Here is a 16,993-nt window from a genome sequence, read left to right as displayed (position 1 = left end):
CCAGAGAACAGATTCTATTGAAACCCAGCCATACAGAGGTCCAGAGAACAGATTCTATTGAAACCCAGCCATACAGAGGTCCAGAGAACAGATTCTATTGAAACCCAGCCATACAGAGGTCCAGAGAACAGATTCTATTGAAACCCAGCCATACAGAGGTCCAGAGAACAGATTCTATTGAAACCCAGCCATACAGAGGTCCAGAGAACAGATTCTATTGAGACCCAGCCATACAGCGGTCCAGAGAACAGATTCTATTGAAACCCAGCCATACAGCGGTCTAGAGAACAGATTCTATTGAAACCCAGCAATACAGCGGTCTAGAGAACAGATTATATTGAAACCCAGCCATACAGTGGTCTGGAGAACAGATTCTATTGAGACCCAGCCATACAGAGGTCCGGAGAACAGATTATATTGAGACCCAGACATACAGAGGTCCAGAGAACAGATTATATTGAGACCCAGCCATACAGAGGTCCAGAGAACAGATTATATTGAGACCCAGACATACAGTGGTCTAGAGAACAGATTATATTGAGACCCAGACATACAGTGGTCTAGAGAACAGATTATATTGAGACCCAGACATACAGAGGTCTAGAGAACAGATTATATTGAGACCCAGACATACAGTGGTCTAGAGAACAGATTATATTGAGACCCAGACATACAGTGGTCTAGAGAACAGATTATATTGAGACCCAGACATACAGTGGTCTAGAGAACAGATTATATTGAGACCCAGACATACAGTGGTCTAGAGAACAGATTATATTGAGACCCAGACATACAGTGGTCCAGAGAACAGATTATATTGAGACCCAGACATACAGTGGTCTAGAGAACAGATTATATTGAGACCCAGACATACAGTGGTCTAGAGAACAGATTATATTGAGACCCAGACATACAGTGGTCTAGAGAACAGATTATATTGAGACCCAGACATACAGTGGTCTAGAGAACAGATTATATTGAGACCCAGACATACAGTGGTCTAGAGAACAGATTATATTGAGACCCAGACATACAGTGGTCTAGAGAACAGATTATATTGAGACCCAGACATACAGTGGTCTAGATAACAGATTATATTGAGACCCAGACATACAGTGGTCTAGAGAACTAGAGAACAGATTATATTGAGACCCAGACATACAGTGGTCTAGAGAACAGATTATATTGAGACCCAGACATACAGTGGTCTAGAGAACAGATTATATTGAGACCCAGACATACAGTGGTCTAGAGAACAGATTATATTGAGACCCAGACATACAGTGGTCTAGAGAACAGATTATATTGAGACCCAGACATACAGTGGTCTAGAGAACAGATTATATTGAGACCCAGACATACAGTGGTCTAGAGAACAGATTATATTGAGACCCAGACATACAGTGGTCTAGAGAACAGATTATATTGAGACCCAGACATACAGTGGTCTAGAGAACAGATTATATTGAGACCCAGACATACAGTGGTCTAGAGAACAGATTATATTGAGACCCAGACATACAGTGGTCTAGAGAACAGATTATATTGAGACCCAGACATACAGTGGTCTAGAGAACAGATTATATTGAGACCCAGACATACAGTGGTCTAGAGAACAGATTATATTGAGACCCAGACATACAGTGGTCTAGAGAACAGATTATATTGAGACCCAGACATGCAGTGGTCTAGAGAACAGATTATATTGAGACCCAGACATACAGTGGTCTAGAGAACAGATTATATTGAGACCCAGACATACAGTGGTCTAGAGAACAGATTATATTGAGACCCAGACATACAGTGGTCTAGAGAACAGATTATATTGAGACCCAGACATACAGTGGTCTAGAGAACAGATTATATTGAGACCCAGACATACAGTGGTCTAGAGAACAGATTATATTGAGACCCAGACATATAGTGGTCTAGAGAACAGATTATATTGAGACCCAGACATACAGTGGTCTAGAGAACAGATTATATTGAGACCCAGACATACAGTGGTCTAGAGAACAGATTATATTGAGACCCAGACATACAGTGGTCTAGAGAACAGATTATATTGAGACCCAGACATACAGTGGTCTAGAGAACAGATTATTCGTATCCAATTCATTCATCCTTTTCTCTTGGATAGAAAATAATCAAAAAAGAATTAAACACATTATCTCTTTTTCCATTCTCCATTTGCCTCTTCCTTTTTGCTTTCTCCTACTCCCACTCCCACTCCCACTCCCACACACACAGTGAGTTTAAACTGTTGCCTAGTAATGTGGTTTCATGGCAACCTGACAGAAACAATCACATGCTCAGCCATAAACTGAAACACTAAAGCCAAATCTAACTTGAGGTATAGATGTTGTGATAAGACCCAGGGCCTGGGGCTAGGAACTAGTTACAGAGGACTTGGCCCCGACTCATTGCATGTTTCACTCTCACTGTGGCTGTAAAAGGAACTGACGTATTTAAGACAAGAACTTCTGATCCTTTCCCGGTCAGACTCTTCAACATTTTTATTGTCATCTGGATCATGTTCTGGCAGGGGAGATGGTGTGTGTGTGTGTGTGTGCTAATGACCGCTTGTGTGTGTGCTGCGCATGCGCGAATGTGTTGGTGTGCTTCTGCGCTTGTGTGTGTTTTGCCCAGATCAGAGGATGGTGCAGAGCGGTTGGGTTTGGGTATGTTACAAACCTTGATCAATGAGCTAGCCAACTGACTTCCCTTAAGGTTCTGGAAACTTGTTCTCCTTGCCCTAACTTCTAGTTCAAAAGGAAAGTTACATATAATATTGGACCAACTACAAAAACCTTACTGTCACGTTCTGACCTTTATTTCCTTTGTTTTGTCATTATTTAGGATGTTCAGGGCGTGAGTTGGGGTGGGCAGTCTATGTTTGTTTTTCTATGATTTTGGGATTTCTATGTTTCGGCCTAGTATGGTTCTCAATCAGAGGCAGGTGCCATTAGTTGTCTCTGATTGAGAATCATACTTAGGTAGCCTGGGTTTCACTGTTTGTTTGTGGGTGATTGACTATGTTAGTTACTTGTGTCTGCACAGTTCTTATTATAGCTTCACGGTCGTTATTTGTTTATTGTTTTGTCTAGTTTGTATTCAGTGTTCAGTGCTTTCTTTCGTAAAAAAATCATCATGAACACATACCACGCTGCATTTTGGTTCGCTCCATATGACGATCGTGACACCTACTGAATAATTAAACTCTCAATACTGTAAACCCCTATCTGACTTTACATGTTAAACTATAAATATTTGAAAAAATTACCCCAAAAAGTGTTTTACTTTGGTGTATAACCAAGTTTCAGCTGGGTTATTTAAATAGCTGCATATCCTTAGCTGGGTTATGTAAATAGCTGAATAACCTTAGCTGGGTTATGTAAATAGCTGCATAACCTTAGCTGGGTTATGTAAATAGCTGCATAACCTTAGCTGGGTTATGTAAATAGCTGCATATCCTTAGCTGGGTTATTTAAATAGCTGCATATCCTTAGCTGGGTTATTTAAATAGCTGCATAACCTTAGCTGGGTTATTTAAATAGCTGCATATCCTTAGCTGGGTAATGTAAATAGCTGCATAACCTTAGCTGGGTTATTTAAATAGCTGCATATCCTTAGCTGGGTTATGTAAATAGCTGCATAACCTTAGCTGGGTTATGTAAATAGCTGCATATCCTTAGCTGGGTTATGTAAATAGCTGCATATCCTTAGCTGGGTTATGTAAATAGCTGCATATCCTTAGCTGGGTTATGTAAATAGCTGCATATCCTTAGCTGGGTTATGTAAATAGCTGCATATCCTTAGCTGGGTTATGTAAATAGCTGCATATCCTTAGCTGGGTTATGTAAATAGCTGCATATCCTTAGCTGGGTTATGTAAATAGCTGCATATCCTTAGCTGGGTTATGTAAATAGCTGCATAACCTTAGCTGGGTTATGTAAATAGCTGCATATCCTTAGCTGGGTTATGTAAATAGCTGCATATCCTTAGCTGGGTTATGTAAATAGCTGCATAACCTTAGCTGGGTTATTTAAATAGCTGCATATCCTTAGCTGGGTTATTTAAATAGCTGAATAACCTTAGCTGGGTTATGTAAATAGCTGCATAACCTTAGCTGGGTTATTTAAATAGCTGCATATCCTTAGCTGGGTTATGTAAATAGCTGCATAACCTTAGCTGGGTTATTTAAATAGCTGCATATCCTTAGCTGGGTTATTTCAATAGCTGCATAACCTTAGCTGGGTTATGTAAATATCTGCATAACCTTAGCTGGGTTATTTAAATAGCTGCATATCCTTAGCTGGGTTATTTAAATAGCTGCATATCCTTAGCTGGGTTATGTAAATAGCTGCATAACCTTAGCTGGGTTATAAATATCTGCATAACCTTAGCTGGGTTATGTAAATTGCATAACCTTAATTTAAATAGCTGCATATCCTTAGCTGGGTTATTTCAATAGCTGCATAACCTTAGCTGGGTTATGTAAATATCTGCATAACCTTAGCTGGGTTATTTAAATAGCTGCATATCCTTAGCTGGGTTATTTAAATAGCTGCATATCCTTAGCTGGGTTATGTAAATAGCTGCATAACCTTAGCTGGGTTATGTAAATATCTGCATAACCTTAGCTGGGTTATGTAAATAGCTGCATATCCTTAGCTGGGTTATTTAAATAGCTGCATATCCTTAGCTGGGTTATTTAAATAGCTGCATATCCTTAGCTGGGTTATGTAAATATCTGCATATCCTTAGCTGGGTTATTTAAATAGCTGCATAACCTTAGCTGGGTTATGTAAATAGCTGCATATCCTTAGCTGGGTTATGTAAATAGCTGCATATCCTTAGCTGGGTTATGTAAATAGCTGCATAACCTTAGCTGGGTTATTTAAATAGCTGCATATCCTTAGCTGGGTTATTTAAATAGCTGAATAACCTTAGCTGGGTTATGTAAATAGCTGAATAACCTTAGCTGGGTTATTTAAATAGCTGCATATCCTTAGCTGGGTTATGTAAATAGCTGCATAACCTTAGCTGGGTTATTTAAATAGCTGCATATCCTTAGCTGGGTTATTTCAATAGCTGCATAACCTTAGCTGGGTTATGTAAATATCTGCATAACCTTAGCTGGGTTATTTAAATAGCTGCATATCCTTAGCTGGGTTATGTAAATAGCTGCATAACCTTAGCTGGGTTATTTAAATAGCTGCATAACCTTAGCTGGGTTATGTAAATAGCTGCATAACATTAGCTGGGTTATGTAAATAGCTGCATAACCTTAGCTGGGTTATGTAAATAGCTGCATAACCTTAGCTGGGTTATGTAAATAGCTGCATAACCTTAGCTGGGTTATGTAAATAGCTGCATAACCTTTTCCATATAGTTTTATTCACAGCATAACAAGGTGCATCACTGAAAAGCCCCTAGATGTGTCTGAAATGGGCCCCTACTCCCTATAGAGTGCACAACTTTTATCCATGGCCCAGGACAAAATAGTGCACTATATAGGGAATAGGGATCTAAATCAGTTTTAGTCAAATGTCAGCTAGTGGCCCTCCATCATCACAAGGGACACTTTGGTATTACAATCACCCAGACTCACAGTAATTATGTGAATTAAATAGGCAATCAAGTTTAATCAGTCTAGATTACCTCTGCGTTCTCCTCCTGCTTTTGACAATTACCACCATGATTTCTAAAAAAGTTTCCCTGGTGCTTTGATGTGAGGTATGTGTAGGAGGGTTTGTGTGTTTGCATGTGCGACGTGTGTGTGTGTCTTGGGGAGTGTGTGCATGGGTAGGGGGACTTCTCTAAGAAAAGGAGATGCTCAAAATCTCACACACAATACATTACACTTTGACCTGCAGTAATAGAAAACCTGGCATTGTCATGAGCTGGAGACTTGGGTAGAGAAATCATCGTCCCAAGGTTTTGGACCAATAAACTGTCTGGGATATTCTCTCACATCCTCGGTCTCTCTCTCTCTCTGTCTCTAGCGGGTGTATGGGCTCTTGCACTCTATGCTCCTGGTCGGTTGGTATCTATGACCTTAAAGGTGTAGTTCACTATTTTACCCTGAAAGTAGTCCATGTTACAAGACAAACTGTCTTCTAGTTTTTTTTCTTAAACAGCCACTACAAACTTCAGCTAACTTTAGCCAGCGATAGCTAAAAATCAATGGATGTGATGGGGGGCATGTGAGTATGTTTTAAAAAGTTGTCTGGTTTGATGATACTGAAAGGTGATTTGGACATAAAAAAATGCACCCATCAGCTAGCAATGGTTAAAATTAGCTGAAGTATGGCTGTTTAAAGACAACTGAACAATGGATTACAGTTTCTACTGGCCCAAAGACTATTTTCAGGGTGAGGAACCATCTAACATCAAGTTGTAAAATAGTGACCTACTCCTTTATTCAAGGACACACACACACACACACACACACACACACTGGTCCCATGGCGGTTCCAGCTACACCGCGGTTTCCCATGCAGATAGACACACAAGAGGATTCGATTTCGACCTCAGAGCTGTATAAATCATTAAATCTATAGTTAAGGAGATACGGACACACTTACAGACGAGCAATCACACACACACACACACACACAATCACACACACACACACACACACACACACACACACACACACACACACACACACACACACACACACACTCACACACACACACACACACACACACTGTCAGACCTGGGCCCTGGCAAAAATAATGGTCTTCAAAAAGAGGTCCAGTTGCCAGGACCACAATGCAAATTCCATCTAGAACCCATTGTCCTTTACGGTTGTTGTCACATCTAATCCCCCTCCCCCTCTCTGCCACCCGGCGTCACCGGTTTACTAACCACTGATCCTGGCAATCATCATTACGCACACCTATCACCATCTTTAAGCGCACCTGCTCCTCATTATGAGGCACACCTGGACTCAATGGACAGGCACACCTGGACTCCACAATACTGCCTTGACAAATGGAAGCAGCAGGGAATCAGGACATCTCCCAGATGGTAGACGAACAGGGATACTTCGTCAACACCATGACCAGCTGGCGCAACTGGGGATGGCTATGGATTAGGTCCTCTGTGTTCTTCATTGTCTCGAACATACCAAGAGGCGTTGCCTTCAATTAGTGGAGGATACTCTACCACCAGTCGACCCAGCGAGCCAGCACACCAGTCCATTCAGCATTCCGCTCAGATTAGTGTTTGTAGTTTATTCCTACCGGACAAAGGTGACAGAACCTCATCTAAATGCTGTGGCTTCGTACTTCAGTGCTCCCTCTATTTTGTGCACCAGATGGGAGCCCCCACCACTGAGAGGTCCAAGGTTGCCATGGTTATTTCTCTGCTGACTGGGCGGGCGTTGGAGTGTGCTACTGCTGTCTGGGAGAGAGGAGAGGAGGAACTGGCTTCACATGAGGCATGCATGGCTCTGTTCAGAGGTTTCTTCGATCATCCACTGGAGGGCAGACAGGGGGCTGAGTGCCTACTCCAATTATCGCAGGATGACCAGACCGCTGCCGAGTATGCGCTCACCTTCCTGACTAGCAGCATCCTTCCCTCAGTGACCATTCTGTATCAGAGCCTGAACCCATGTAGGTAGGGGTCGCATGCCTCCCCGCGGCAGAGCGACGCAGATGGAAACAGCTGGGGCTCTGTCCCTATTGTGATCAAGGGGGAACCAGCTTCAGCATTGTCCGATACGTCCCAACTCGGGATCCACCAAATACTGTTATCCTCTCCCGTTGGTGCCGGCAGCTATCGAACAGCTCAACGGGGCACTGTTCTTTACCAAATTGGACCTGCGGAGTGCATACAATCTCATCCACATCTGTGAGGGGGATGAATGGAAGGCAGCATTCAGCACGATGTCAGCTCACTACGAGTACTTGGTGATGCCTTTTGTCTTAGCCAGTGCTCCGTCAGTGTTCCAGGCATTCGTCAGCGAGGTGTTCCTGGACATGCTCGGATGCCAGGTGGTTGTGTATATGGACGATATCCTAGTCTACTCAGCTACCTTGGAGGATCACATCGTTCACGTCCGAGTAGTCCTGGAACGTCTCCTAGCCAACCAACTATATTTCATGAGAAGTGAAAATTTCTAGGCTAACAGATCAGCCCGCACGGAGTGAAGATGGACGTTAAGACGGTAGATGCGGTCAGGTCATGGCCAGTCCCAACCACCATAAAGGGGTTACAATTGTTTTTGGGGTTTGCCATCATCTACCCCCATTTCATCAAGAACTTTAACTCCAACGCCTCTCCTCAAGTATAGTCCCCGTAGAGTGGGCTAGAGTCCAGCAGCTGACGAAGTCTTCCGCCTACTGAAGGGACGTTTCACCTCCGCCCCATTGTTCAAACACCTAGATCCTACTCTACCCTTTGTGGTGGAGGTGGATGCTTCAGTGGTAGGCGTGGGGGCAGTCCTATCTCAACGACAAGGTAATCCACAAAAATTGTATCCTAGTGTGTATTACTCTAAGAAACTGTCTCCTGCACAGAGAAATGATGATGATGAATTAGCTCCTGGCGGACAAGTTGGCATTAGACAAGTGGAGACATTTTCTGGAGGGTGCCAGGGATCCATTCCTCATCCTCACCTACCATTGGAATCTGGAGGGTGCCAGGGATCCATTCCTCATCCTCACCTACCATTGGAATCTGGAGGGTGCCAGAGATCCATTCCTCATCATCACCTACCATTGGAATCTGGAGTTTGTACGGACAGCGAGGTGGCTGAACACGTGCCAAGCAAGATGGTTCGTTTTCTTTACAAGATTTGCCTTCACGCTGACCTATCGCCCAGGTTCAAAGAACACAAAAGCCGATGCCCTGTACCATCTCTATGATTCAGAAGAGGGTCCTGCCCTGAATGCACCCATAATTCCTCCTTCTCGAGTCGTAGCCCCTGTGGTCTGGGACGTAGATGTTGACATTCGCCAGGCCCTGGAGAGGGTACCCGCACCCACTACCTGTCCTCCTGGGCGCATCAACATTCCCACAGGGATAAGGGATGGGCTGCTGACCTGGGGCAACACAGCTGTTGTCGCTGGACATCCAGGTATCAAACGCACTATTCAATCTATCTCTGAAAAGTATTGGTGGCCCACCTTGGTACAGGACGTTATTCGCTACGTCAACTCCTGTTCCGTATGTGCCCAGACTAAATCTACCCGGCACACCCCAGAAGGGAAACTCTTTCCCCTTCCCGTCCCTTCCTGTCCCTGGTCTCATCTATCCATTGATTTTGTCACTGATCTCCCCTCCTCTGAGGGTTTCACCATAATTTTGGTTGTTGTGGATAGATTATCCAAATCCTTTCATTTTATCCCTCTCTCTGGTCTCCCTACTGCTCTGCAGGTTGCTGAGGCACTGTTGCAGCAGGTCGTCCAACATTATGGCCTTCCGGAGGACATCGTCTCCAACGTGGCCCCCAAATCACATCAGGGGTATGGAGAGACTCCATGGAGAAGCTCGTGGTCATGATCAGCCTCATTTCTGGGTACAGGCCTCACTCTAACGGGCAGGTGGAGAGTTTGAGCCAGCTGCTTGGGAGGTTCCTGAGGAGCCACCGACAGGACCGGCAGGGGGAGTGGGCGCGATTCCTTCCCTGGGTGGAGAATGCCCAGAAATCATTATGTCACTCCTCCACAGGGCTGGATCCTGTTCAGTGTGTTCTGGATTACCAGCCGGCCCTGGCTCCCTGTAATGAAGCTCCTGTGGTGGACGAGTGATTCAGGCGCACAGAAGACGTTTGGAAAGATGCCCCATGAGGCTCCAGCGTGTCGTCCACCGTTAGAAGGAACAGGCGGATCGCCACCGCAGGAAGGCTCCCATGTTCTATCCTGGTGATGGCATCTGGCTCTCTTCACCAGGAACCTCCCACTACGCTTGCCCTGTATGAAGCTGAGCCCCCGGTTTGTGGAGCCGTTCAAGGTTCCCCGGAGGGTCAACAAGGTGACGTATAGATTACAACTCCCCATTGACTACCATATCTCACCCTCCTTCATGTCTCCCTCCTCAGGTCGGTGATTCCAATCAAATCAAATCAAAGTTTATTTGCCACGTGCGATGAATACAGGTGTAGAGGTGTAGACCTTAGAGTGAAATGCTTACTTTCAGGCTCTAACCAATAGTGCAAAAAATGTATTAGGTGAACAAAAGGTAAGTAAAGAAATAAAACAACAGTAAAAAGACAGGCTATATACAGTAGCGAGGCAATAAAAGTAGCGAAGCTACATACAGACACCGGTTAGTCAGCCTGATTGAGGTAGTATGTACATGTAGATATGGTTAAAGTGACTATGAATATATGATGAACAGAGAGTAGCAGTAGCGTAAAAGAGGGGTTGGCGGGTGGCGGGACACCATGCAGATAGCCCAGTTAGCCAATGTGCGGGAGCCCTGGTTGGTCGGCCCCAATTGAGGTAGTATGTACATTAATGTATAGTTAAAGTATGCATATATGATTAACAGAGCGTAGCAGCAGTGTACAAGAGGGGTTGGGGGAGCACACACAGTCCGGGTAACCATTTGATTACCTGTTCAGGAGTCTTGTGGCTTGGGGGTAAAAACTGTTAAGAAGACTTTTTGTCCTAGACTTGGAAATCCAATAATGCTTGCCATGCGGTAGGAGAGAGAACAGTCTATGACTAGGGTGGCTGGGGCCTTTGACAATTTTTAGGGCCTTCCTCTGACACCGCCTGGTGTAGAGGTCCTGGATGGCAGGCAGCTTAGCCCTAGTGATGTACTGGGCTGTACGCACTACCCTCTGTAGTGCCTTGCAGTCAGAGGCCGAGCAATTTGCATACCAGGCAGTGATGCAACCAGACATGCTCTCGATGTTGCAGCTGTAGAACCTTTTGAGGATCTCAGGACACATGCCAAATCTTTTTAGTTTCCTGAGGGGGAATAGACTTTGTCGTGCCCTCTTCACGACTGTCTTGGTGTGTTTGGACCATTCTAGTTTGTTGTTGATGTGGACACCAAGGAACTTGAAGCTCTCAACCTGCTCCACTACAGCTCCATCGATGAGAATGGGGGTGTGCTCGGTCCTCCATTTCCTGTTGTCCACAATCATCTCCTTAGTCTTGGTGACGTTGAGAGATAGGTTGTTATTCTGGCATCAACCGGTCAGGTCTCTGACCTCCTCCCTATAGGCGGTCTCGTCGTTGTCGGTAATCAGAACTACCACTGTTGTGTCATCTGCAAACTTAATGATGGTGTTGGAGTCGTGCCTGGCCATGCAGTTGTGGGTGAACAGGGAGTACAGGAGGGGACTAAGCACGCACCACTGGGGAGCTCCAGTGTTGAGGATCAGCGTGGCAGATGTGTTGCTACCTACCCTCATCACCTGGGGGCGGCCCGTCAGGAAGTCCAGGATCCAGTTGCAGAGGGAGGTGTTTAGTTCCAGGATCCTTAGCTTAGTGATGAGCTTTGAGGGTACTATGGTGTTGAACGCTGAACTGTAGTCAATGAATAGCATTCTCACATAAATGTTTCATTTTCCAGTTGGGAAAGGGCAGTGTGGAGTACAATAGTGATGGTATCATCTGTGGATCTGCTTGGGCGGTATGCAAATTGGAGTGGGTCTAGAGTTTCTGGGATAATGGTGTTGATGTGAGCCATTACCAACCTTTCAAAGCACCTTATGGCTATGGACGTGAGTGCCAGCTTCACCGTCCGGACCGGCACGCTCCTCGCCCTCGGAGCTGTCCCCCTGGCCGGCGTCATCCTGTGGTTGGATCCACAAGTCAGGGGGGCTACTGTCACGTCTACTCCTGCTTCCCCTCTCCGGAGCTCGACGTCACTGGTTAACTAACTACTGGTTCTGGCAATCATCATTACGCACACCTGGCACCATTGTTATGCGCACCTGCACCTCATTATGAGGCACACCTGGGCTCACTACACTGATTACCTCCCCTATATCAGTCACTCCCTTAGTTCCATTCTTCAGGGAGTATTGGTTATTTGTTTCATGTCCAGGCACTGCTTCTGTTTTGTATCGCTGTATGTTTCTTGTATTATTAAACTCACCAACTGCACCTGCTTCTCTACTCACAGCGTCTCAAATATAGGTGTGTGGTCTGGGGTCCGCTCACCAACCAAGAATTTACAAAATGGGACAAACACCAAATTGTGACTCTGCATTCAGAATATGGAAAAAATACCCTTTGTGTACAACGTAAAACACCAAATAATGCATGCAGAGCAGAATTAGGCCAATACCCGCTTATTATCAAAGTCCAGAAAAGAGCCATTAAATTCTACAACCACCTAAAAGGAAGCGATTCCCAAACTTTCCATAGCAAAGCCATCACCTACAGAGAGATGAACCTGGAAAAGAGTCCCCTAAGCAAACTGGTCCTGGGGCTCTGTTCACAAACACAAACAGACCACACAGAGCCCCAGGACAGCAACACAATTAGACCCTACCAAATCATGAGAAAACAAAAAGATAATTACTTGACACATTGGAAAGAATTTACAAAATAGACAGAGCAAACTAGAATGCTATTTGGCCCAAAACAGCGAGTACACAGTGGCAGAATACCTGACCACTGTGACTGACCCAAAATTAAGGAATGTATAGATTCAGTGAGCATAGCCTTGCTATTGAGAAAGGCCGCCATAGCCTTTCTTCTCTTGAGAGGCAGGTCTGCCTATGTGCACACTGCCCACAAAACCTCCTGCTCAATGTATGACCACATTTGAGACACATATTTCCCTCAGATTACACAGACCCACAAAGAATTTGAAAACAAATCAAATTTAGAAATTTTCCCATATCTATTGGGTGATAACAGTGTGCCATTGTAGCAGCAACATGTGTGACCTGTTGCCAGAAGAAAAGGACAACCAGTGAAGAACAAATATTATTGTAAATACAACCTATATTTATGTTTATTCATTTTCCCTTTTGTACTTTAACCATTTGCACATTGTTACAACACTCTATATAGACATAATGTGACATTTGAAATGTCTTTATTCTTTTGGAACTTGTGTGAGTATAATGTTTACTGTTCACCTTTTATTGTTTATTTCACTTTCACTTGTTTTGGCAATATAAACATATATTTCCCATGCCAATTAAGCAAATTTAATTTAAATGAGAGAGAGAGAGAGAGTGAGAGAGAGAGAGAGAGAGAGAGAGAGAGAGAGAGAGACAACTCTGTATTGTTACAACACTGTTTATAGATATAATATGACATTTGAAATGTCTTTATTCTTTTGGAACTTGTGTGAGTGTAATGTTTACTGTTTATTCATATTGTTTATTTCACTTTTGTTTATTGTCTACTTCACTTGTTTAGGCAATGTTAACATATGTTTCCTATGCCAATAAAGCCCTTGAATTGAATTGAGAGGGAGAGAGAGAGAGAGAGAGAGAGAGAGAGAGAGAGAGAGAGAGAGAGAGAGAGAGAGAGAGAGAGAGAGAGAGAGAGAGAGAAAAAAAAATTCCCATTAGCAGCAGACAGTGAGTCTAACTCCAGCACCACATCAACTCCACTAAGAGGATATTGGGCCTATGAGGCCAACTGACACATATTCCAACAGCACTCTTTGTTTCTTTCTCTCTCATTTTTTCCATCCAGAGAGAAGAGGAGAGTTGGGAGGGTCTCTGGAATATGCTGACACAGCCTAATGAAAGAACACACCAGGAGATACAGTCATAAATTTCCACTCGTGTCTGGGAGGGTGTGCGTATTGTGTGTTCTGAGGTGGTCGGGTTCAGTATCAGGACAAGGAGCTGAGTTGGCATGCCAGTTTTGAAAGTAGGTCACATGACTCTCAAGTCACATTCCTATTGGCTCCCTGGTAATGGAATCTCTGCTTTCTCAAGTTTTCCAGAGAGTTTTCCAAACATGAACCGCAAATCAGGCTCAAACCTGAATCACCCCATGTTCTATCCCCATGCCAAACGCATTTTCCAGAAGAAATTAGAAATGGACAGAATTGCACTATCGTTTTCTTCCTCTCTTAAAAATAGAAATAGATACCATGAGTTCCCACTGATGTCTGTCTGCCTGTCTCTCTCCCTCTCTCTCTGATGTGGGAGTATGTATGTAGCTCATTCTCACCGTTGTTTGGATTACCTGCTGAGATCATAGAACTGAAGGGTTACCAAGTCCTTCAAGTGCCAGCCGCACACACACACGCACACACGCACACACGACTCCCACTTCGGAGCCTGTGCACTATGGGGGGACGTATTATATCACAATCACCCACACACATAAACAACCGTTGTTTGAACTGTGTGTATGTATAACTGTATGTGTGTGTGTGTGTGTGTGTGTGTGTGTGTGTGTGTGTGTGTGTGTGTGTGTGTGTGTGTGTGTGTATCAGAGTGATGATAATAAGGAAGCCCCACTGCGTGCACACTCTGGTGTAGGAGTCAAATGAGATCAGCCCAGAGGGACGAATGAGCAACCGTAGAGGAAAGTCTTTGTGGAGTGTATGTGTGCATGAGTGTGTCGGTGTGTGTTGGCGTGTGTATGTGTGTGTGTGTTGTGTAACTTTTGTCTCTCCCCATGTGCACTCAGAACCTCTTGACTGAAGAATTAGCTTGTTGGTTGCTCAATGCAGGCTCACATATTTTAGAAAGGGATCTTGGCCTCATTTAGACATGGCCTCATTTAAATAAAAGAAAAAGCTCCAACAAGTGGAACCCAAGTTCCTTGTCCTTCAGTAGTATAACCCACCCCGATCTTCTGCAAGCTACTTCAGCATAACTTCTTACAGTAGGTCTCCTCTGATCGATGCTATTGGCTCCTTAGGAGTTAATCAATGAGCTCCCTCTCTCTCTCGCTCTCCCTGGGGGAGTCATTGATCTGTGAATGTGATGAGGAGCACAGAGCAGAGTGGTTCTCTACAGGGATAAAGAGGATATATCTACTCCTTGTGGGATCCTTAATGATCTAAGGAGATAGAGAGACAGACTCACAGAGAATAGCAGGTTTGTTAATCAGGGTGGTCTTACCCCACTGGAGAAAACTTACGCTCGCACACAGAAGAAGATGGCGTTGACAGATATGGCACCTCTGCTTCTAACTCCGAAGCAACTTTGCAGTATTTTTATTTGTTGTGTGTTATTTCTTACATTATTAGTCCAGGATTTTTTTGTGTGTTATTGCTTACAGACGGAAACAACTTTTGGATATCAGAGCGGTGTTAACTAGCTCTTTTGCCATCACTAGTCATCTTCCGTAACCCTGCGCCTTAGAGGCTGCTGGCCCGTATACATAGACTTGAAATCATTGGCCACTATAATAATGGAACACTAGCACCTTGTAAATGTTCACATATTTTAGCTTTACTCATCTCAAATGTATATACTCTATTCTACCGTATTTAGTCTATGCTACTCTGACACTGCTCATCTTAATACTAATATATTCCTTAATTCCAGTATTTTACTTTTAGGTTGTATGTACTGTGTGTATTGTTGTCAATTGTTAGATATTACTGCAATGTTGGAGAGCACCATTGTTTTCCAGTGAGAAGACTGATTTTCTGGTTGGATAAACATCCCCGATGCGGAATACCGACATAGGCGGATGAGGTGGATTGTGACACTAGATGGCAGCAGTGTATGTGCAAACTTTTAGACTGATCCAATTAACCATTTAATTTCTGTTAAGAATTTTGTATGAAGATTGCCCAAATGTGCCTAATTTGTTTATTAATAAGTTCAAAACTGTGCACTCTCCTCAAACAATAGCATGGTATTCTTTCACTGTAATAGCTACGGTACATTGGACAGTGCATTTAGATTAACAAGGATTTAAGCTTTCTGCCAATATCAGATATGTCTATGTCCTGGGAAATGTTCTTACTAATTACAACCTCATGCTAATCACATTAGCCTACGTTAGCTCAACCGTCCCGTGGAACGGACAACAATCCCGAAGTTAAACTAAAGCGTAGGCTGCTGATGAGATTAATTATCGGCAAACATTTAATTTGAAGTCAGTCCACATGGATGTCAAGGTATTTTTGACTAATGGAATTATTAGATGATCATGGACACGTGATAATTAATTCACACATGGTGTGAATAGGTGCTATACAGCCACTTGAGGTCGGATTATCTAAATAAGGGGTGGAAAAAACAACCAAAATGCCTGGCCCTGTTTATGACCGATAATGATTAACCTCAAAGGAATTGAAGAACATATACACACACATACACGCAACATTTAGTTACGCTTTTATCATCACGCTTTCTCATATTAATTGAATTGTTGGCGTGTGGTGTGGATTATGTCTCTGTGCACATGTGTGTGTATGTGTGTGTGTGTGTATATGTATGTGTATGTGTGTGTGTGTGTGTGTGTGTGTGTGTATGTGTGTGTGTACATATCCATATGCTAGTATTTTATGCATCCATGCGTGTAAGCGTAAATGTGGGAATAGTTTATGTCACTAAGCAATCTCTTTATCACTTATAACCTGTATCAGATGACATGGGCGGCTCTTAAGGGGCGATATGTATTCCTAGTGCATCAGTGTAATTTCTTTAAGTGCAGTTTTGCATTTTAAAGCTGATTGAACACCCATGCAGCCCCTAGGCAATTAGAACAAGACAGCGTCAACTTCCGACCTTGGCCACGTTAGAATGATTTAGATCATTTCGCTACACCCTGAATATCATCTGCTAAATATGTGTATGTAACCAATAAGATTTGTTTTTCGATTTGTTGGCCAGCGGAGCTTCTGAAATGAGTTTGAAAACGTGTATGTCACTGTCTTATTCTCCATTTCTCCTGTCCTTTTAACTCCCCTTCTCTCACCTTCGTCATTAACTCTGACTTTTTAAGGTTAGGGTTAAGTTTAAGCATTAACTCTGACTTTTTAAGATTAAGCATTAACTCTGAATGGTTAAGGTAAGGGTTAATGTTTGGGCTATGCTTTAAACAAAAATCTCAAAAACAACTTTCTATCGCTGAATTTG

Source organism: Oncorhynchus keta, chromosome 19, assembly GCF_023373465.1.
Source record: "Oncorhynchus keta strain PuntledgeMale-10-30-2019 chromosome 19, Oket_V2, whole genome shotgun sequence".
NCBI lineage: Eukaryota > Metazoa > Chordata > Actinopteri > Salmoniformes > Salmonidae > Oncorhynchus > Oncorhynchus keta.
The sequence above is the reverse complement of the archived record's forward strand: the minus strand, read 5'-3'. Positions refer to the sequence as shown.